General features: G+C 33.4%; 1 protein-coding gene across 2 annotated transcripts in view; it reads left to right on the top strand.

Annotated features, from left to right (window-relative positions):
• Positions 1-23010, top strand: part of SGCZ (sarcoglycan zeta) — an 802473-nt gene that overhangs the window by 201615 nt on the left and 577848 nt on the right. The gene's annotated exons all lie outside the window — the stretch shown is intronic.

Below are 23010 nucleotides of genomic sequence, written 5' to 3'. Positions count from 1 at the left end.
AGGCTGTGTGAAAAAGTTAGACAGAAACGACCTGAACTTTTCGCCAACAATTCATGGCTCTTGCATCATGACAATGCACAAGCTCACATGGCGTTGTCTGTGAGGGAGTTCTTAGCCAGTAAAGAAATACCTGTATTGGAACACTCTTCCTACTCACCCGATCTGGCCCTCAATGGCTTCTTTCTCTACCTAAAGATAAAGGAAGTATTGAAAGAAAGACGTTTTGATGACATTCAGGACATCAAGGGCAATATGACAACATCTCTGATGGCCATTCCAGAAAGAATCCCAAAATTGCTTTTAAGGGTGGACTAGGCACAGGTGTCAGTGCACAGCTTCCCAAAGGGAGGACTTTGAAGGTGACTGTAGTGATATTCAGCAATGAGGTATGTAGCACTTTTTCTAGGATGAGTTCCCGAATTTAATTGTTACCCCTCTTATACACTGAGGCTATAAAAGGCTCCTCTGAGAAGTGGATGATTACGCTGAGATAGGAAGAATAAACATAAATTAACTAGGAAAAAAGGAGGGAAGAGCATTCCAGGAAAAAGACACAGGAGGTACACAGGTATGTCAGTAGAGATCATTGTGAGTAAGGGTGATCAAAGGAAGGCCGGCATGTGGAAATGCAACAGGAGGAAAGGGGTGATAATAGTAGAAGCCCCTTGTTTCTTTTCATTGTAAAAACAAGGCAAATTTTGACTATAGTGTTGCTGAATTACAGAGAATGGATTGTTTGGGATGAAGAGGAAGCTAATAATCAGGTGTGAGGCCATTGTTATGTAAATGAGAGATGCTTGAATTCTGAAATAGCCTCATGGTAGTAGAGGGGGAGAGAAGAGTGGATTAGAAACACATTTAGGAGGTCAAGTGGACTGGAAAGTGGTTTGGATAAAGGGAGGGTCTTCAAAATTTAGGGCTTGCACAACTGGATAAATGATGCTTTATTCACTGAGAAATGCTCCTAATGGCCAGCATTTCCTGAGTGGTTGGAGGTTGAAGGGTACAGTGGGTTTGTCTTTAGGTATGTTGAGATTGAGATGGCTTTGTAGATATAAAATTTGATACAAACAGACAGCTAGGTAAGAGAGTCTGGAGCTCACACGAGGGTTAGAGATAGTTGTGAGCTTTCTTTATTTAAGCCATAATTGAAAACAGAGGTGTGGATGAGCTCACCTAAAGAGAAAGTAAAGAATGAGTGAGATAAGATGAAGATGGAAATAGGAAAAAGTTGATGGAAAATGAGAATGTGTGTGCACACCTTGGGCAGGTAGACTGGAGATAGAGCACAGGTTAGGGCTCTTTAACTTTGCACTTGAAACTTGTTGGTGAACTTGTGATGTTGATTAATAATTCTGAATCTCAGATACCATGGGAGACCTGTATTTTAGTAAGATCTCCAGGTGATTTGAATGCATATTAAAGTTTGAGAAGTGCTACTATATAACACTTAGGCTATGGGATAAGGAATTTAAAGTTACTAATTCCACTCCCTAAAAGACCAGGAGCTAGTAGTTAAAATGAAGGACTGACTTTAAACTTCATATTCCTGGAGTTAAGCACAGTGCCTGATGTATATTAAATTCTTAATCCTTTTATAATGAATATATAAATACAAAAATAGGGGAGAATGGAAAGTGATTAAGATCATCATTTTTGATCCATTATATTTTATTTTTCCTTACTCTTCTCCCAAATTCAAATATGTCTTCACTTAACTTTGACTTTGGCTATAATTTAAATTCATAACTTTTCCATATCTCTTTGTCATTCATTCCTTTTCCTTCACATAGTATATTGAAATACTTCTGAGTCCCTATATTTCTCTATGTTAGACAACATATCTCTTCTATGCTATTTACTTAAAAGAAATAAATGACGCCAAATTTATTTAGAGCAGGTACATGCACATTAATATTGTTATGTTTTATTTTTTAAAATTTGGCACTTTTACAAAAACAAATCAGTGATAATATTATGCATTGCGTTCCTAAATAGAAACTGGTAAATATGGAATGATTAAAATTAGACTTTTAAATATTTTCTTATATTCCTTGGAAACTGGAATACGTTTTTGATATTGTGTAATACTTTCACTTTGTAAAAATTTAATAACATAATCTTTTATAGTCTTATATTCCCCTAGAGTTAATTATTGTTAATAATTTGCATATATACTTCTAGATTTTTAATAAATGTATACAATTATATGGTGGAATGATATGGATAGAACATTTTTTGTTGCAAAATAATGTAATATACAGTTAAATATAGATGGTTTATTATGAATCTCTTTTTTAAGAGATTTGCATCATTTCTTAATAGTGTATTATCTCCTCTTGATCTAATTATTTATTTCCCTTTTCTTATCTTTGATAACATGAATGTATTTTCTATCCCTCCTCACTCTTCCATGTTTTAGAAGCTATTCTTGCCCTAGGTTTTTCTATATTTTTGGTTACCTATTTGTTTTTATTAAATATTATTGGGATGACAATGGTTAGTAAAATTACATAGGTTTCAAGTGTACCATTCTATAATACATCATCTATATATCACATTGTGTGTTTACCACCCAGAGTCAGTTCTCCTTCCATCACCACATATTTGACCCTGTTTACACTCATCTACCACCTCCCTTCCCTCTTACCCTCTGATAACCACTTAACTATTGACTATGTCTATGAGTTTCTGTTTCTTTATTTGTCTTGTTCCTTTGTTGTTTTCAGTTTTATATCCCACATATCAGTGGAATCATATGCTTCTCAACTTTTTCTCTCTGACTTATTTAGCTTAACATAATAGTCTAAAGATTCATCCATGTTATCTCAAATGGCACTATTTCATCTTTTCTTATGGCAGAATAGTATCCCATTGTGTATATATACCACAACTTCTTTATCCAATTATCTATCGAAGGACACTTTTGTTGTCTCCATGTCTTGGCCACCATAAATAAAGCTGCAATGAACATCAGAGCACATATATCTTTACGGATAAACATTTTCAGATTTTTTGGGTAGATACCGAAGATGGGGATTGCTGGTCATATGGTAATTCTATTCTTAATTTTTTGAGGAACCTCCACACTGCCTTCCATAGTGACTACACCAATCTGCATTCCCACCAACAGTATATGAGGTTTCCTTTTCCTCCATAGCCCCTCCAGCACTTGTTATTATTTGTATTTTTTATGATAGCCATTCTAACTGGTGTGGGGTGATATCTCATTATAGTTTTTATTTGTATTTCTCTGATGATTAGTGATGTTCAGCATCTTTTCATATGTCTATTTGCCATCTGTATGTCCTCTTTGGAGAAATGTCTCTTCAGGTCCTCTGCCCATTTTTCAGTTGGGTCATTTATTTTTTTGTTGTTGAGTTGCATGAGTTCTGTGTATATTTTGGATATTAGTCTCTTATCAGAGGCATTTGAAATTATCTTCTCCCATTCAGTTTGTTGCCTCTTTATTTTGTCGATGGTTATTTATGTTCAATGTATTTTTGATGTCTAATTTATTTCTTTTGCATTCTATAGTCTTCCTTTTCAGGTGTTTATTCTTGTTCACTTTTCTAGTCTTCTTGAAAGAAAAAAAATATTTTTTTTTAATAATTTACTTAATAATACAAGAACTTAAGACAATATTTTGAGTGCTCATTGATCTGTATTCTAAAGGTTTCTTAATCTCAGCAATCTGTCGTTTTAGTTTTGGTTTCTTCTTTGACCCATGAATGATGGAGCAGTGTCTTTTTTTAAAATAATTTCAATTTTTTAATTCAACATTATTATTACTAGATTTTTTTGTATTGTATTTGGAGGTCATATCTTGAAAGGTGTCTACTTGTTAAAATTTATCAATACTTAAATTATGGCTTACTATATGATAAACTTTATTCTATGAGTAGTAGACAATTATATTCTTTCACTGTTGTAGAAGTAAAATATTGTAAATGGAAATATTGGCATTAGTACACATTATCAAAATCATTGGTTATATTATTCAAATTTTCCGTATCACATCTCTGCATAATCTATTTATTTTACAAAAGATGTTTTACTATCTCTGATTAAGACTGTGGCGCTTTAAATTACTCCCTTGTATGGCTAGCAACTTTTCATTCCTTTTATATTGTTGTACATTTGCTAGATGCATAAAGGCTTATGATTTTTCACGTAATATTCTGCTCGTATCTATTTCATATTGTGGCCTAAAATTCTGCATTTTAAAATAAGAATTATGTATCACTATTGGCATGTTTGTTTTGTTTGCATTTCCTAAGTTTAGCCATTTGGGGCTCCTCCTTTATTTTCAAACTTTCTTGTAATTTTTTTTTTTTTTTTCAGGTGTGTTTTCCTCTAACCCCAATCAGAAATGGCATACAGCTCTGGGAATTTTACTGTAGAAAAAGTGAGTGGCTAGAGTTAAACATCTCACCTATGATTTTGGTGAGTCAGATTTGAGTGGTGCCATTGAGGAGGTGATATTAAATGAGTTAAAGTCATAATCCAGTCAAATTTTGATATCAACTGGCTTTACCTTGAATTCTGGGAACTACCGTGTTTCCCTGAAAATAAGACTGGGTCTTATAGCATATTTCCCCCAAAATAAGAGCAGGTCTTATATTAATTTTTTCTCTGAAAGATGCCTTACAGTGTCTTTTCAGGGGATGTCTTATTTTTTCATGTACGACAATCTACTTTATTCAAATACAGTCATGTCATCTTCTTCTGGAACATCATCATAACGTACTAAATGCATCCGTCTGATCATCTTAACTGGGGCTTATTTTGGGGGTAGGTCTTATTTTCGGGGAAACATGGTATGGCATGGATAATTTATCCTCAGTGGATCTCCTCCTGAGTTTACAGATCATCATGACAGGGTGTCATCTTCCCATTCCCAATCAACAAATGTGACTTTTAATATATAAAAGAATTACCTCAGGATTAGGGAACAGAGGTGAGTTTCCTCCTGAGTGGATTAGAGTTGAGTGGTCCTTTCCCTGAACAACCATAAGGTAGTTGTGTGGCATTGGTGTTCATGAGCTTCATTCAGTTCGAGGGACAGTGAATGGTGGTTACAGTAGAAAGGGCCAGCACAGCTTTCTACCTCACTTTTCCACCTTCATCTGTCTTGGGTGTGTGGAATACCCCCAGATCCCTTCTTCAGGACTGATTGAAACACTTATTCCTCTACGTCTGGGAGTTTTGGAAGCTGAGAGCTCTTGTTGAATTCTTTTCTGAGAATTGCTTTGGATTGAAGTGAGCTGCTTTTTTCTGGAGGTAACTCATGCCCAATAAGTACTCAGTTAGCTTAGCACTGAACAAAATCTCATAGACACAGACAACAGTTTAGTGGTTACCGGAGGAAAAGGGGTCAAATATATGGTGATAGAAGGAGAATTGACTTTGGGTGGTAAACACACAATGCAATATATAGATGATGTTATAGAATTGTACACCTGAAACCTATATCATTTTACTAACCAATGTCACCCCAATACATTTAATTTAAAAAAATAAAGAATGATCTGCCTTGTTTCAATTCAGGACCAGGCTTCAGGGCTATACTGTTCCAGAGCTCCTTGTGGGATTGGCTGATTTTGAATTATCCCTCTACCCAATCCTGCTTTCTGTATTCCTCCCGTGTTGATCCTGAGAGGTTGCCCAATGAAATTCCTACATGCAAGTCTCTATTTTAGAGTCTGTTTTTCAGGGAAACTTGCTAGCCCTATCATCTCCACAGAAAGAAGAAACTAAAAAAGTCTAGGCAGTACAACTTTCTGATTTCTAGTTGTAGGACAGTTTTCCCATGTAGATATTCAGTCATCTCAGTGGGGAATAAGAAATGAACAATGACGTTTTATGTCAAGTCACCATCTTGGTTACACGTCTCATGATATGATGATTTATCTGTGTCTACTCTAATGGGTTAATGTATTTTGTATTGCAGTCTTACACAGTTACGCTACACCAGGGAAGAAATGTTTGATTAGGTGACCAAGTAGTTATAGTGGTGACAGAATCAGAGTAGAAGTGGGGAAAACATCAATTAAACCAAATCATTCAATTTACAGCTATGTATGGCTTACCATGGTTTATAAGATAATTTTTTTTATTTATGTAAATTTTTCATAGAATTTAAAGGAGAAGGGTTTTATACACTCTTGTAACCTTCATAGAATCCATGTGTTGTCATTTTAGGGACTCTGTTGAACAACTTAGAAAAAAAAATTTCCCCCTCGGATAAAAAGAATTATAGGTACAAATTTTTACTTGAGAAAGCAATGGAAGGAAATGAATAACTTTGAAAGAAAGTATGTAACTTCATGACTGTAGTGAGTGATCTCTGCTATAAAATAATAAACACTATCTTAAATAATGGACTTTGAGAAAGGCTGCAAATAATGAACTGCCTGAAAGTACTTTCCCTACATTTTCTTAAATTTTAACAATTAGCAATTACCTTCCTCGAGCTAGCTTGAATTTCAAAATGATACTATTTTGAAAATTAGAAAATGAATTTATACCTTACTGGGTAACTCCCACTTTTGGAATTGTTGTTAATTTGCCAATCTAATTCCATTTTATCATATGTATACATTTATTGATTTTTCATTATGTATTTACTGAGTGCCTAGGATGTACTTTATACTATGGGAATCCTACCTGCTAGACTTTTATGGGCTTTGACTTTTATAAAGGAATATAAGGAAATGATGTTTTCAAAGCAATGCAGAACATGAGACATCCCTGGAATTATGGATTGGACATTATGGTGAGTGATTCTGAGCAGCCATTAGGGAGCAAAAGACTGTGGCAGCTAGTACGTGGATATTAGTTAAGAGGGCCTGCTTGCTAGGATGTAAGAGAAAGGGTTCTGTAGAGTGATAGAATCCACAGAAAACACACTTATAATTTTAGTATTTTTGTAATTAGAAGAGGATTCTGAATTATTTATTTTTACAGATAATCAAACTAAGATACAGATGAATTAAGAAACTTGGACAAACATGTTGCATTTAACTCAGAAATGGAATGAAACGCAAAAATCAAACTTTCAGTCCAAGAATTTTCTCACTCTGCTAATGTGTTCTTCCCCCTAGTTCACAATATTGCCTAGAGCAAGCCCTGAGGAGACCTACTTTTTACCAGAACAGGGCTAATCCCCTATTGCTAGTGACATTTTATATGGATTTTATTTTTTTCATGTCTGCAATAGAAGAGAACAAACTGTTCTCACAATACATAGCAGAAATTATTCAGGCTCTCTTGTTCTGCATATCTTTCTTACCTCTGATGAATTTTCTTTTATGTGGGACACCTGCCCAAGTGCAAACATCATTTGTGGCATACTCCATTATGTTTAAACATACTGTTTAAACAATTATCTTTGTGCCAACCTTTCACATAAAATGTGGTTGATCTAGCATTTACTTAAATGACTCGAGATTGTGTTGCTATTCTTATTCATTACTATGTCAAATATAACAAAATGAATTTTCCATATTTTCAAATTGGAAAATATTTTTATACTTTACTAATAAAGTACAGAAAAAGAATATATGCTCAAGCTGGATAAAATTGTATTTTTTAAATTAGTATTTGATAAAGTTCTATGATATTCATTGTATCTATACATAAAAATAGAGTACTAACTCATTTTTATTGTGTGTATGATAGATCATAAATTGTACAGACATATATGAGATGACCTTCATTTGGTATTTTTTATTTTTATTTTTTTCATATTTCTTGTTAGGAACGGTAATGGCTATTAACATTTGAGGCAATATGTCTTTTCTTAATCTCATGGTACAATATATTGAGAAATAAAAAATTATATAAACTATCATCTATATATGAAACCCTCATCCCTTAAGGGGAAGAGAGACTGAGGGAAATAAATCAGAAACTGAAAGACATAATAACTCTTACACCATTTTGGGAATTCAGCAACACACTCAGTGTTGAAGGAAGCAAAGGAATAAACCTTCTTTCTTCCCTGCCCTTTTCATTGTCCTTCTTTCTGTCCTGTATGTATTGAATACTCGTCATCAGGTCTTGAACATTTGCAGACTAATTGAAGAGAGACACATAAATAAAATAATTAAAGGATGGTATAAATACTCTCAATGACAGATAAAAATTGGGTTCAGAGATCCAGATAATTTATGAAGTGGATTGGCTCGCTCCCTTGTGACTGTGGCTGGGGTGCAGTTTGGGGCTTATCGCTTTACACAACGAGGACCAGCTTGCCTGTTCTGCATTGAGCAATCTTGTTGTACCTAACCATTTCTACCTCTTGGGAGATTTTTTTTTTTTTTTCTCTCTATGCTCTTGCTCCTCCTGTGACAACACTGGACATATACATTCTGTTCCTCTGAAGTCACCCTGTGACTTTCCTCGTTTGAATCTACAAGCCACTGTATTTTCCAAAATGTTTCAAAGATCTCTGTTCCTATAGTCAACAACTGGTCAGTAGGCAGGCAGTCCATTTGAATCTGGCATAGTGCTTAGGATTGGGAGAGATTTACTAACTGATACAATTATTGATGAAATGAAAACGGTAGAACAGGAGAGGTCAATAGATTGTTTAAGCTCATTAGCAGACAAACAGTACTCAGAGATTAAAAGGCATAATTCTGTGCACTTCAGGCACGAATGAAGCATGGGGTCAGATCGGGCTGCCAAAACTGTTTACCATTAAAATGGTAGGAATGTAAAAGGACATCCATGCATAGACAATAATCCTCTCTATTCTTTGACAAAGATGACTTTCCTGTTCCTTCTGAGTGGATACATTCTACATTCTAATGGCTCAGTAGTTCTGTATTCATAGCATTAAACCACCTGCAGTGTGTGTTAATTTTATTATTAATTTATTTAACTGACATAGCCGACAACCTAACTACTGATTGATGCCGTAGAAGTAGGTATCTTTGACTCTCTCTTCCACAGTTCAGAGGTGGTTCAGTAGTTTTGGCCACTGATATTCATATAATGTATTATATTATGACTTTACTACTTTACGTTGATGTCCTGGTAATGTTCAAAGTTCTGAGACATAGATGGACTAATTTTCCTCACTCTCTGATACAGTACAATCCCTAGCTCAGAAATGTGACTGTTGCAGCTATTCAAGAAAACAATGAAGCTGCTCAAGATATAAAACAAAGATCATGTTCTTCAATTGCTTGTGGTGGAGTTAAACAGAGTTTCCTACTTTGTACAACTTCTAGTTTATGAAAATCTCATTGCCAGTATTTTCTTAGAACCATTGCATCTTAGCAGTCATTCTGTGCTCTGAGAAATGTTCCTTTGACACAATTCCCAATGCCATCAAAGAAAATGAGGAAAGAAACTTGTGTTCCATGGCCTCTTAACCCATGGCTAAAAATAAAATGATCAAGCCAACCAAATAATAAAATTATATTATAATAGCAACTGATCCATGGATAACAGTAATTAGAAAGTCTATATTATTGTAGTTCCTTTTATGGAAAAAAAATACTCCGTTTTGTCTCAGAATGCTCTAGAAAATAGTATTCATGGATATATTAGTTGATATCCTAAAAAAAAAATATGGATGATTTTTCACTATAATTTGGTTTTGCACATGTATTTCATTCTTCACCTTTATAATCTGAACAATCTCTTTCTTCTTGGTTGTTATAGGACTGATTTGGCAGCAAAGTAAAACTAAAAGGTATTGAAATGGCAGCATGAGCTCTGTAATGAAAAGATTTTGGGAAACTCTTGATTGGTTGCTTAGCTCCATAGCAATCAGTTAAAGGTGGCATTTGCTTCAGGGCATGCTGTAAGATCAGGAAAAGCTAATTACGTGCTTCCTGCATTTTGCCTCTACTCTCCTTTTCTTAAAATAGTATAGTGACACTTCTTTTTTTTTTTTTGAGTAAAGATTATTTTCAAGTACAACCAGGTAGATGGTAAAGAGAAAGATACACCAACCAATAGAATTAAAAAGTGAATAATCACATAGAATCTTTAAATTGTAATGTAAAAACAGTCTGTCTTGAATGGACCCATGTTTCAGTCTACAATAAACCTAAGTGTTCAATGATGACAATTTTTGCTGCTGTGGGTACTGAACAGAAGAATCTGAAAGCCCATATACAGATATTAGATTTTTTTAAAAAAATTGACATTCTGAATTAGGTATTGTTAAATCCTCTATTCTATCCTTTTGTATTAAAAACACAACAAAAACAAAACAACAAAACAAACAAACAAACAAAACTAATCCTACATTATTAAGAAAAGTTTAGGACAGATATATTGTAGGCTTTATCCATTAATTTAGGGGTTACTTCAAGGATATGTGTGATATCCTTGAAAAATGTAGTCTGCTAATTTTGTTTTTTTCTCTCACTCCCACCTCGCCAAAATCAATATATTGGTCGACCAAAGAAATAAAGAAAACAATTTCATCACCAGTTACAAAGGAATCATGAATATATAGTCTAAATTCTGTTGTATCTTCATTGTATCAATATAGATACAACAATGTTTCAATGAATTATCATGTTCATGGACCTCTAGGTCAATAACCTCTGATATCTGTCAGACCTCTGAAACATTTATGAATTTGTGCTATTATAATTTGGTTGTATTGTTAAGGAAAAAAATCTGTTCAATCTACTGGTTAATATATATAGTTGACAGTATTGCTTATATAGTAAGTTGGCATTTGTGTTTGTATACCGTAATGGGGAAAGTTATTTGTTCCACATATATAGTTGGGGTTCTAGATATACTTTTAATTTTGTTCAAACATGATAGAAAAAAACTTAAATTTATAGAAGGATTAAAGGAATTTTACAGTGAATCTGTATATCTAACACCTAAATTCTAAAATTAACATTTTGCTATCATTGCCTTGTCACTTAAGTAACCATCTACCCATCTCTCTATTCGTCTATCAAGCAACCCTGGAATTTTTATGCATTTCAACATAATTTGCAGACATTGGTGTGCTTTATCCTAAATATTTCTATATATGTAGAAATATTTAGGATAAAGTATATATATATATATATATATATATATATATATATATGTGTGTGTGTGTGTGTGTGTGTGTGTGTGTTAGACTTCAAATGTTAAAATTTATTGTCCTTCCTTAAAAATGGGCTAGTTAAAATTTATTACCTTATTATTCACTTAATAATTTAACAAACTTACAAAACAACAACAACAGCAAAACCTGGGCATTGTACTCTGAGCATAGATTCTTGAAATATTTTACAGCAAAAATCTGAAAATCAATGAAATGTTAATTCAGTTGCATGATGACTTTTACATTAGCCAATTTTCTGTAACTCCATCATCAAATATAGTTTTATACTAATGGGTAGCATTGTGTTATAGAATTTTTTCTACATCTCTTACAAAATATTCTATGTATGCAATATTAAAAAATCCCCACATTTATTTCTGTTTGAGATCTGGTCTAGAGTATTGCAATGTTGATTTCAATATAGTTAATACCTAAGGACCTATCTTTTCTCCAGGAGGGTTTTGAGCAGTGCTGAACACTTTGTATGAGATCTTCCCTCTAAACAGTATTGCTAAGAATCCCTGGGGTAACAATTAGAACTTTGGAAATTTAGAGTTCAAGGCAAATCAGTATAATTGTCCTTTTTTTTTTTTTTGGTACTTGTTGAGAACCTCATTTTAATGGAGCCAAAGTCATGGAGACCATTTCCTGTGTGTCTATAAAATACCTTTCATCCTGGTCAGAGTTCTACTAGGCAAGCATTAATGCAAAATTATTCTGTTAGTGATAGAGGATGAGGATTAAAAATAAGAGAAAATTAAAGCAAATTCATCAACACTATCAAACGAAGGTCAACTTAATATACTCACCTTTCTGTTGGTTCCAGAACTTCAGCATAAAAAATTTAGCGTTACCACTAAAGCAGCATCTCCTGGATAGAATTGGAAATGCTAAGAGATTCAAATATAGATGTAACTTCAAAGTGCTTTTAAAATAAACAAAGTCAGAGTGATGATGCCTGACCTAAGAGCTGAACTGTGCCTGTAATTCTTATAATCTTGGTGAAATGATAAAATATAATAATGATTCAGATTATGCTAGCCATAATTTGTACTTGTATATATATTTATATTTATATATATTTGTGTGGCTATGTAGGTTTAAGAATATAATTTACTATAGAATTATTTCTTGTATTTTAGGTATAATATTAAAGTTAAGAAAAATATTTTATTTGAGACATAGAGTTAAAATTAGGTGAACAATAAAACATAGCGCAAATATATTAGTTGAAAAGCATTGCATCAAATGAATGCATGAATTGAGACAGGTGGATCCATCAGATGTTTAAACACGTCTACTAGGCAAGAAAACACTCTTGTTTGAAGTAAAAACAGCTGCATTTTTAGAGCAGATTTGAAAACGTTCATCTAAAAAGATAGGTTGATGTACATGGCTAATTTATAGCTTTGGCAACATGCAGGTAACCTAAATGAAAAGTTTTGTTATACACAGGTGTACAGAAGTTGAGATCCCATGTTCTTTAAATAACCTGGGAATTCGAAGGTGGTGCTTTTATTTTAAACCATGAGACTATGACTTTAATCATTTGACCCTTCCAAATTACAACTATCACTTAACCATAGTATTTACGCTAGTGATTAATTGTAATTTTTTATGTTGAACTAACTGTAATGTCAACCTAACCATATTGAAACTTTTAAAAAGTCACGATTATCAGATAAAATTTGACATTATAATCACATTTAATAATTATTTTGTGGTAAATATATTTACTGTGTTTCCCAGAAAATAAGACCTAGCCAGACCATCAGCTCTAGTGCATCTTTTGGAGCAAAAATTAATATAAGACCCGGTATTATATTATATTGTATTGTATTGTATTGTATTGTATTGTATTGTATTGTACATATTATATTATATTATATTATATTATATTATATTATATTATATTATATTATATTATATATTATATTATACCTGGTCTTATAGTAAAATAAGACTAGGTCTTCTATTAATTTTTGCTCCAAAAGACACATTGGAGTTGATTGTCTGGCTAGGTCTTATTTTTGAGGAAACACAGTATTTTTGGGTAAACACGGTAGTATCTCACTCACTATATCATTTCACAGCAGTATTTTGGAGTAATTTATCATGGTCAGCATTTAAAATATTTTCCTCTTTTCTTTTTCTTTCTAAAGAAAATGAATTTGTCATGCCTCATAGATATTTAAATTCACTCCCTAGAAATCTTCAGTTTATTAGATATGAAAAATATAAAAAATAAAATGTTTTAAAAATATTCTTAATATAATGCAAAATTGTTAGAGCTTATTTCTTGAAATAATTTTGTATGAGTTTTAATATAGAATTAATAGTTTATATGATTTAATTTATCACAACTAGGATTGGGCTATAACTATAAAAAGAAAACTGTTCAGTCCAACTGCTATGATAGTTGTGACTCTTGAAGATTATGTTAGAATCATTTGTTTAAATACTGCCCTCTCAAATATAATAACACCCAGATGGGGGAAAAAAAAAAAAGTTGGTCTTGTATCTGATTTTCTCCACAAAATTGAGGCTAAGAGTAACAGTGTTCATTTACATATAGAGTACAATTTCTTACTTTCCAATTGTAACTTATTTTCATGTACACTTGAACCTTTCAATTTTAGCCTAGAGTACTCATTAATTTTTGCTCTTTCCACTTAAATTTAAGACTTTTAATTAATCTATTATCAACTGTTTAATCTATCTTTTACATATTAATTAGAAGACTTCTAACCAGTTTCATTTTGGATAATATTAATAATATAAATTTAATTTTAAATTGGTTTAGATTGCATGCCCTCATGTACTCAACTCTCAGTTACTGCTTATGTTTTATTTTTGCTTATTACATACACATTTCTCAAATAATCTCCCTTCTACATGGACATCTGCGTCTCTAGAAATTTTTACTGAAGTAAAACTTCATTGCCAACAGCCTAACTTTAAAAATACTATTAATATTTGTATTATCAACCTGAAAATATGAATCGACTTAGACATACATATCCAATGTTGTTTCCATCCAAGATGACTGCTAATAAAAATATGTTAATAGGAATTGTTACAAATGAAAGATATTTAACTCTTGGACTTTTTGATACTTCTGAAAAAAGAAAAAGAAAAGAGAGAGGAAAAGGAGAGGAGAGGAGAGGAGAAAGGAGAGGAAGGTGGGAAGAAGGAAGAGAGGGGGGGAGAGAGGGAGGTAGGGTGGAATGGAGGAAGATACTTGGCAATATAGAACATTTTCATTTGGTCTGTTTCTACTTATCACTTCCCATAAAAATCTTCTGGCCCATTTTTCATCATCTCTGAAAAATTCTGAGAGTGGCCATTATTTATTGAATGTTCCAGAAAGTGGAATTCACCTTGCAAAAGAGAATAGACTACTACTGGAAAGAGAATAGTTTCAGTGTTTCAGGAACAGTATAGGATCACTTGGATTCTGATTTATTGAAATCTGTTTTGAAATCCTTTAATAGGGAGCCAGGTACAGTATTTGAGAAGGATAAAATGTAAGAAAAGAAATAACCTGGTGTTCTCATTTACTGTTATGCTGAAAGATAAAACAGCTCACTTTTGTTCACATTAAAAACATTACTTTTAAACATGAATTACCTTAACTTTCCATCTTTTGTCAAACTCTTTTATACTTCTTTAGGATAATTTTTTTTTGTTTTGTCATTGTTCTAGAATTATGACATTGACTATAAACCTGTATGACTCCATTTCTCCTCTGCCTTGGTTTTATAGAACACAGTTATAGAGCAAACCAAAACTTTGTAATCAAACATAGCATAACACACATTGTTAAAAATGCAGCCGAGGTAATCCAAAAACATAATTTGTTTTCCTTTGTTTAGACTAAAGTGAAATGAAGAATGTCAGCAAAATGACCTCCAGAGTTCCCAAAATATAAATGCCCCAACGCCCCAATAAAATATTCTGCCTTTAGTGCCAAGATTTAATGATCTCCAAAGTATTGATTTTATTTTCAGTTCCTGAAATAATAACTTCTTATGATAATAAATCTTCATACTCTAGACAAATCAGTCATGTGTAGTGAAATCAATCTTCTTTTTATGCAGTAACAATTTGGTCCATGTATTGAAGACTTTTCTTTTTAAAGGTATAGGTGCCTGTTTCAACCGGAATCTTTTGCTATTTTTTTAATTTAACTTGCATACAGTAGTCTAAGGTCAAAAGTAAAACTATGTTTCTAGTTATTAGTTTTCCCAATAGAATCTGATCAGTATCTTCTTCCTTATAAGGTGCAATAGCTCATAGATGTTATCTTCATTTAAAGATTTATTTATTTATTTATTTAATAGCCTATCACTCCTCTCACAGTTTAAAGAGGGATGTGAAAACACAGCGTCTACCCTGAAATACTTGATATATACTAATTTTTTGGTTGTCTTTTCAGGTTGAGTCTTGGATTTCTGGTTGGGAACTTGTGAGATCTAATTTTGGGGTAGTGCAAGTTTCAGAGAAAGTATGCTGAATGTATTTTGGTCATGGTGAGTTGAAGGATACATGTAGGGAATCTTTGTGGATATAAGGTCACGCTGGGACAATGAGAAGGAAAAGAGGACAAATGAGACACAGATGAGGACAAAAGCTGAGAAACCTCAGCTTTGAAAGATAGGTTGGAGAAAGGAAAGACTGAAATTGAGTCAGAGAATGAATGTGCGTAGATATAAAAGTAAATAACAAATGTCCAGTTGTGTGCTGTGATGTAGAAGTCAGAACAGGAAGTGGGTTCAGATAGGGCAGAAGGGTTAACTGTGTGAAATGATGCAGATGATCGAACTAACATTAGAACTGAATGCATCCATAGAGTTTGCAAAACAGGAAATTGTTAATCTTGGTGGGAGCAGTTACATTAAGAAGAAATGAAAACCACATGGAATAGGTGAAAGAATAAACGTGAAATGAGACAGGCAAAGCTACCTGCTTAGGTTTAGCTTTTAGAACACAGAAGAGGAACACACAACATGATATATAGATGATGTATTACACAATTGTACACTTGAAACTTATGTAACTTTACTAACAAGTGCCATCCCAATAAACTTTAATTTAAAAAAGAAAGTGGGAGGGAAAGTAAGTAGTAATAGATAGAACTTTTTCTATCTAATTGAGCTCTTTTTCTTTCTTCTTCTTTTTTTTTTCCCTTTAGATAAGACTGATGAACTTGAGCACAATCTTTCCAAAATATCTTTCTACCAAAACAGAGTTAACAATCTCTCCATTTCTTTCTTACTGCCATCAGTGAATTTTAGAACTTAAGTGGTCTCTTTAATTTTAAATTTTCCATAGCCAGTATATTAGAGTGGGAAGAATAATCAATTTTCCTTATTTTACTATGATTCAAAGTCCTTTTACCATGTCTATCTCAACCAAGGAAATATTAAATATGTATTTCCATACATCTTCTCCAGTCAGTAATCTAAATTTTGATCAGTCCTGGGATTATTCTTAGTGAGATAATAAATATGACCATTGTGTTTACAGAAAAGAGAACAATGGTGTCACTGCCCTATATACCTGTAGCCTCCTATGGCTTATGACACCTCTTTCCTCTCCCCCTTCCCCACAAGGAAGCGATCTCAGAAGTCTTGCCTTCTTCAAACAGTATAAAAATGCCCTTTTAAAAGGCTTTGCTATCATTAGATACAGCTTTGGTGGAGAGAGGTAGAAAAAATAATTGGATCTACTCACATTATCAGATTTTAAAATTCAATCTGAAAAGTTTTATAAAGAAATTCTTGTTCTGAAGTAGCTGCCTACAAGGCAAATCGAATGGCTTATTAAAACATTAATACTGAGCTTACAGTTAAAGTTAGGCTGAATGAGATGCTCTAATGTCTTATACATTAAAATTACAGGATCCTTGTGAGGTGGCATTACATTTAATGTTTTTCTTCCGAGTGTCATGTTTAATGGATTAAACACAGTGAATAAAATAATGGTATTTGCTCTTCTTACCTCACAGAACCGATCATTTGCATTGACGAAGCACTATGCCTGTCTTTACTAACGTAAACATGGACATTTATACTCAGTGCAGTTAGAGAGCTAAGTGATCTCTCACCCTGTCCCCGCTAACCTCCTACTACACCACTTTTACAGTGAAAAAAAGTTTTTTTTTTAAGGATCAGAGATCTGGGAATTTTCAAATCTTCTACAGGCTGTTCACATTGGGACAAAGAAATAGCTATATGAGCAAATAATAATGAAAAAATAAAGGTCTGATCAATTTGTTCTGGAGCGCTGCAATGCCTGAATCCATTCCACTCTTTGATTTAAGCCACTGAGCAAAACAGGGCCATCCACCCAAATCCAGAGCTCTACCTCACTGTTTGTTTGCTAATGGTCCATTAAGGACTTGAATTGCTTCCAGAATATTTTGCTTTTGTCTCTGCTTTCATGCCTTACTCTTGTTGTAGGTTCGACTTGTCTTTCCCAAACACTCACTTCCACTATCACTCCCATAATAGATGGGAGTGTTTCTACTCAAAGCTAGATTTACCTCTATTGATGTAGCTGGGGTTACTTTTTTGAAGGGGTTGGGGGGATAAGGAGATACAGAGGTTTTTGTTTTGTTGCGTTTTACTAAAGTTCATTTTATCTTTTGAACGCAATATAGAAAGAGTCAAATTCAGATTTGTATCAAATCCCCTGATTTGAAAATGAAGTGTTTTGATCCAGCTATTCAATAACATATTTTTACGCTGGCTGCATACACCAGCATTGAGAACCTCAGCAGAGTACAAAACATAAAGATTTGATCCCTGCATAGTAATTTTATAACTTAGACGGAGAACCAAATTACCCAAGTGGAAATACCTGAAGCACGTTCATGGATTGACACACAAATGTGCACAGAAATAGCCTGCTGAGATTGACCCTGATGCTGCCAGAGTTGGAATACAAAGCGTAACCATGCCTGGCAATATTTCCTTATATGCTGGGTGATGAGTGAATGTGGCCACCCTAGGACTAGCAGCAAATGAGACAATGAGCCTGCAGTTTCTTGATTTCTCCAATTTAGAGTCCACACTCCCTCTGGACTATATTGACCTCTGTGAGGCTCTAGAAAGGAGTCAAGAAACTGCACAGATCACTGTTAAAGTGATATCAATATCCTTTGTTCTGTTTGCTCCTGAATCAGTAATAAAGAATCATAAGGTAACCTTGAACCAAAATTGAATTGTTATTTTTGCCAGTCTTTAAAATTCAATCAACTCTTTGTTATATTACTTAGAATGACTGCCAAACACTGAGGCCTTAGAGGGAAAATATACACCTTTTAAGTAATCATTGAATACAAACTACGAGTCTTACACAGGATGTGGGAGAATTAATTAGCAAAAGACTGCTTTGTGACAGAGTTTATAGATGAAATGGGGGAATCATAAAGCAAGGTTTATCTGTATATCTGGGTTTTTTTTTTGCATTATAGTTTGTGTTATTTATAATAGTGCTTCTCCATAGATTTGTCTTAGAAATGTATCATAATTGTTTCTCTGGTCTCTCTCTACACTGTGAACTTTCAGTGTCAGCTCCTTTTGTAAGTGCCTCATTCTCGTGAGATTCCCTTGTTCACATCTTACTTGAGTAGGTGCCTCTCTCTAACATTAGTTTTTACAGGGTGGAAATGGGGGAGATTAGGATCAAATGGTTCCCAAGTCTGATAGTCATGCCTTGTATTGGTGACAGCATGTGCTGTGGGCTGCCTAACAAGAACTTTCAGCTGTACAGCTCCACATACTTGATTTTCATGTCTAAAAAGATTATAATGTTGATATACATAAATATATGTAAATATAATGATATATTTTTATTTATTCATATAATTTAGGTAACTACTTATTCTTACTGACCCATACAAACTATTGTTCTATTATTTTACTAGTAAACTAGGTTCTGTGGTATTTTATCTGCATTTTTACATATTTTCTTTTGTTTAGTTAATGTGACATAACTACCAAAAGTTCATTTTCAGTGTAATGAACCCATAACATAGCTTTACATTTTCCAATACATTCATAATTCTAATATTTGGTCCATTGTTATCAAAACCACACCCCTACTGGTGATCATGTTATAGTTCAGAAAGTCGAACCACTAATTCAGCCCTATGTTGAATATTTTAAAAGGAAAGGGCAGCAGTGTCTTGTCCCCCATCCATGACTACCTGGTGGCATGCTGTCATTGGTTCATGTTGTAATATACCTTTTGACTTTGAGGGATTATAATACTAACACATTTCTTATATGGGAATAGGACTTGTCTTATTAACACCAAATTGGCAACTAGGTTCTAAAACTAAGGACTAAAATGTGCTTAAGAGAGCTTCTGAGTACTGCAGCAATATTTCCTAAAATTTACCAAAAAGGGGAAGAAACAGCTACCTTCAGCCTGCAGGCCCTACATTTCCTAATCTATATAATTAGAATGAAGAGGAGAGAGGGGGATTGAATCAGAGTCCCAAGTTCTCAACTTAATAAGAAATGAACTGGCTTTTGCCTTCTATTCTTCATGAGGGAAAAGCGGTTACGAGAGGGCTGGCTAGTTATCTCCCAGTTGGATCCAATAAGCCCCACAGAAGGAGTTGGCATGCATCCAAAGGCTCAACATTTTGTTTGTTCCAAATGTTCATGGCTTCACTTAGAATTAAGGTACTTCGTGTTTCTTTTTGTTGTTGTTTATTAGTTTTTGTCTTGTGTATTTTTGTTTTGTTTTGTTTTTTTGTTTTACCTTGTTGGCAGTTTTGGAATTCAGAAGCTCTGTTTTACAGCCTTAAATATGGATCCTTTGCACACACTTAAATAGTCTAGATTTAGTGAGTCAAGGGAGCAGTAGAAGTATTTTGAATGCAATATTGTGAATCACTTTTTGTATGTTCTGTGAATATTAGTGAAATATTACTGTATTGCAATGATTCTTTATTGTAAATAATATTTTATTTCCCACAGTTAGAAGATATAATAGCTAACTGTGTGTGAATAAAACTGGCACGATTCAACAATCTAAAAATTTGTGTGCATATGTTAAGCAATACTCTCTGAAGAGTAGTAATATAGCCTATTGTCAGTATTTGGGGAACTGCAATAAAGTACCTATAAGTGCAGAAAAATGAGAGCTATAAGATGGCTTTTATTTTTTTAGAGTTAAACTGCAAGATAAATACCTAATGCCTCAGTGTGCAGATAGGAAATCAACTAAAAGATGCAAAAGTGTCTTTTCATAGAGACACTGGGTCTATAATGTAATAGAATGTATTAGAATATCCAAAGGAGAAAAATGTAGGTGTGAATAAGAGGTTGTTAGCTTTGGAAAAACAGGGGGAAATGGTATTACAAAGGTAAAATATGGTTTATGCAAATGCTGCTCAACAGAAGACACTTTTACCAATGGAGGTTTACCTCAATATCTTTAAATATTTGGTAGCTTAACTGGCCTAATATCTGATTATTTAGATATCAAACAATCTTTCAATTATACTTTGACTCCCCATTTATATCATCCTACAAGAAACTATAGATTTCAATTTCTGTAGCCCATGTTACTGCTATTTCTCATGGTAAGTAACACATTAGGGTTTTGATTTTGTTCTGATTAAAATTAGGTTTAAATGAGTGCAGTAGCATGCATTAGTATTGTGTTTTATGTATCTCTCTTGGCTGACTGACCATGAGCCCTCCCATGAGAGAAGGGTCCTTATTTCTACAGGGACAGAGTAGAGTTAAGGTACAGTCAAGGTAGACCAGACCCTGGACCCAGGGAATGCTCACCAGTCTAAGTGGTTTCTACGGACACAGCCCAACACCAAGGTATGCCACCAGCTGGGGATTCCTAATGATGCCCTGGAACCATTCTAAGGTTTTAAACAATTATTCTGAGGTTGTTAACAAAGCTTCAATGTAGTATGATAATGTATTATATACAGTAAAATTACTTATTACATTGAGCTTATGCATTTAACATTTTATATTTTAACTTTTTAAAAATTTGAACTACTTTATCTTACTTGGCTGTATATGTATATATATATATATATATAGATATAGATATATAGATATATAGATATATAGATATATAGATATATAGATATATAGATATATATAGCTATAGATATAGATACATAGATATATAGATATGTATATATGTATATATGTGTGTGTGTGTGTGTGTGTGTATATATATATACATATATATATATATATATATATATATATATATATATATATATATATATATATATATGAATAATCCCTATGATAATCCCTACGATAAAAGGGATTTTTATCCCTTACCTTTCTGGTCAAATGCATAAAATCCTCTCTGAATCCAAGGTCCATAAGTTTAGTACTATTAGTACCACAAGTTAGAACCTCCACACACATACATATATATGATCTGACAATTAAGCTCATAAACTTGTTGGAACAAAGTTGTTAACCTTTTTTGATATCATAGGGATTATTCATTATGAATTTGTACCAACTGGACAAATCAAGTTAACCAAGTTGACTATTTGGAAGTGCTGAAAAGGCTGTGTGAAAAAGTTAGATGACCTGAACTTTTCACCAGTTCATGGCCCTTGCATCACGATAATACACCGGCTCACACAGCACTGTCTGTGAGGGAGTTTTTAGCCAGTAAACAAATAACTGTATTGGAACACCCTCCCTACTCACCTGATCTGGCCCCCAATGACTTCTTTCATTACCTGAAGATAAAGGGAATATTGAACAGAAGACATTTTGATGACATTCAGGACATCAAGTGTAATATGATGACAGCTCTGAACGACATTCCAGAAAGAGTTCCAAAATTGCTTTGAAGGGTGGACTAGGCGCTGGGATTGGTGCATAGCTTCCCAAGGGGAATACTTCAATGGTGACCATAGTGATATTTAGCAGTGAAGTATGTAGCACTTTTTCTAGGATGAGTTTGCCAACTTAATTGTCTGACCTCATTTTATACATATATATATATATATATATGTACGTATGTATGTATGTGTGTGTGTGTGTATATATATATATATATATATATATGCTGCAATGTAATGCTGCAATGAACATAGGCGTACATATATCTTTATGAATAAATGTTTTCAGATTTTGGGGGTAGATACCCAGAAGTGGAATTGCTGGGTTTTATGGTAATTCTATTCTTAACTTTTTGAAGAAATCTCCACACTGTTTTTCATAGTGACTGTACCAGTTTACGTTCCCACCAGCAGTGTATGAGGGTTCCTTTTCCTACACGACCTCTCTAACACTTGTTATTCCTTATTTTGTTGATCATAGACATTCTAACAGGTGTGAGGTGGTAACTCATTGTGGTTTTAATTTGCATTTCCCTAATAGGTAGTGAAGTTGAGCATTTTCTAATATATCTGTTGACCATTTATATGTCTTCTTGTGAGAAGTTCAGATCCTCTGCCCATTTTTAATTGGATTATTTGTTTCTTTTGTTGTTGAATTGTATGAGTTCTTTATATATTTTGGATATTAGCCCCTTATTGGAGGTGTTCTTTGCAATTATCTTCTCCTATTCTGCTGGTTGCCTCTTTGTTTTGTTGACGGTTGCTTTTGCTGTGCAGAAGCCTTTTTAGTTTGATACAGTCCCATTCATTTACTTTTGCTTTTACGTCCCTTGCCTTCATGGTCAAATTCATAAAATCCTCTCTGAACCCAAGGTCCATAAGTTTAATATATATGCTTGTTTGATTCCCTGTTGATGCATATTTTGCCACTATAAATAAATGCATAATAAATATCAATAAAAGTAGATAGTTTTACACTGTTATTTTTATATTTGTAGCAATGCTTCCCAAAGTTAGTTATTATTTAAATTTTTTTACCCTTAGAAGCTATATTGAATAATTTTCTAAAATG

This window comes from Rhinolophus sinicus, linkage group LG04 (assembly GCF_036562045.2).
Source record: "Rhinolophus sinicus isolate RSC01 linkage group LG04, ASM3656204v1, whole genome shotgun sequence".
NCBI lineage: Eukaryota > Metazoa > Chordata > Mammalia > Chiroptera > Rhinolophidae > Rhinolophus > Rhinolophus sinicus.
This window is presented reverse-complemented; position numbering and strand designations above follow the sequence as displayed.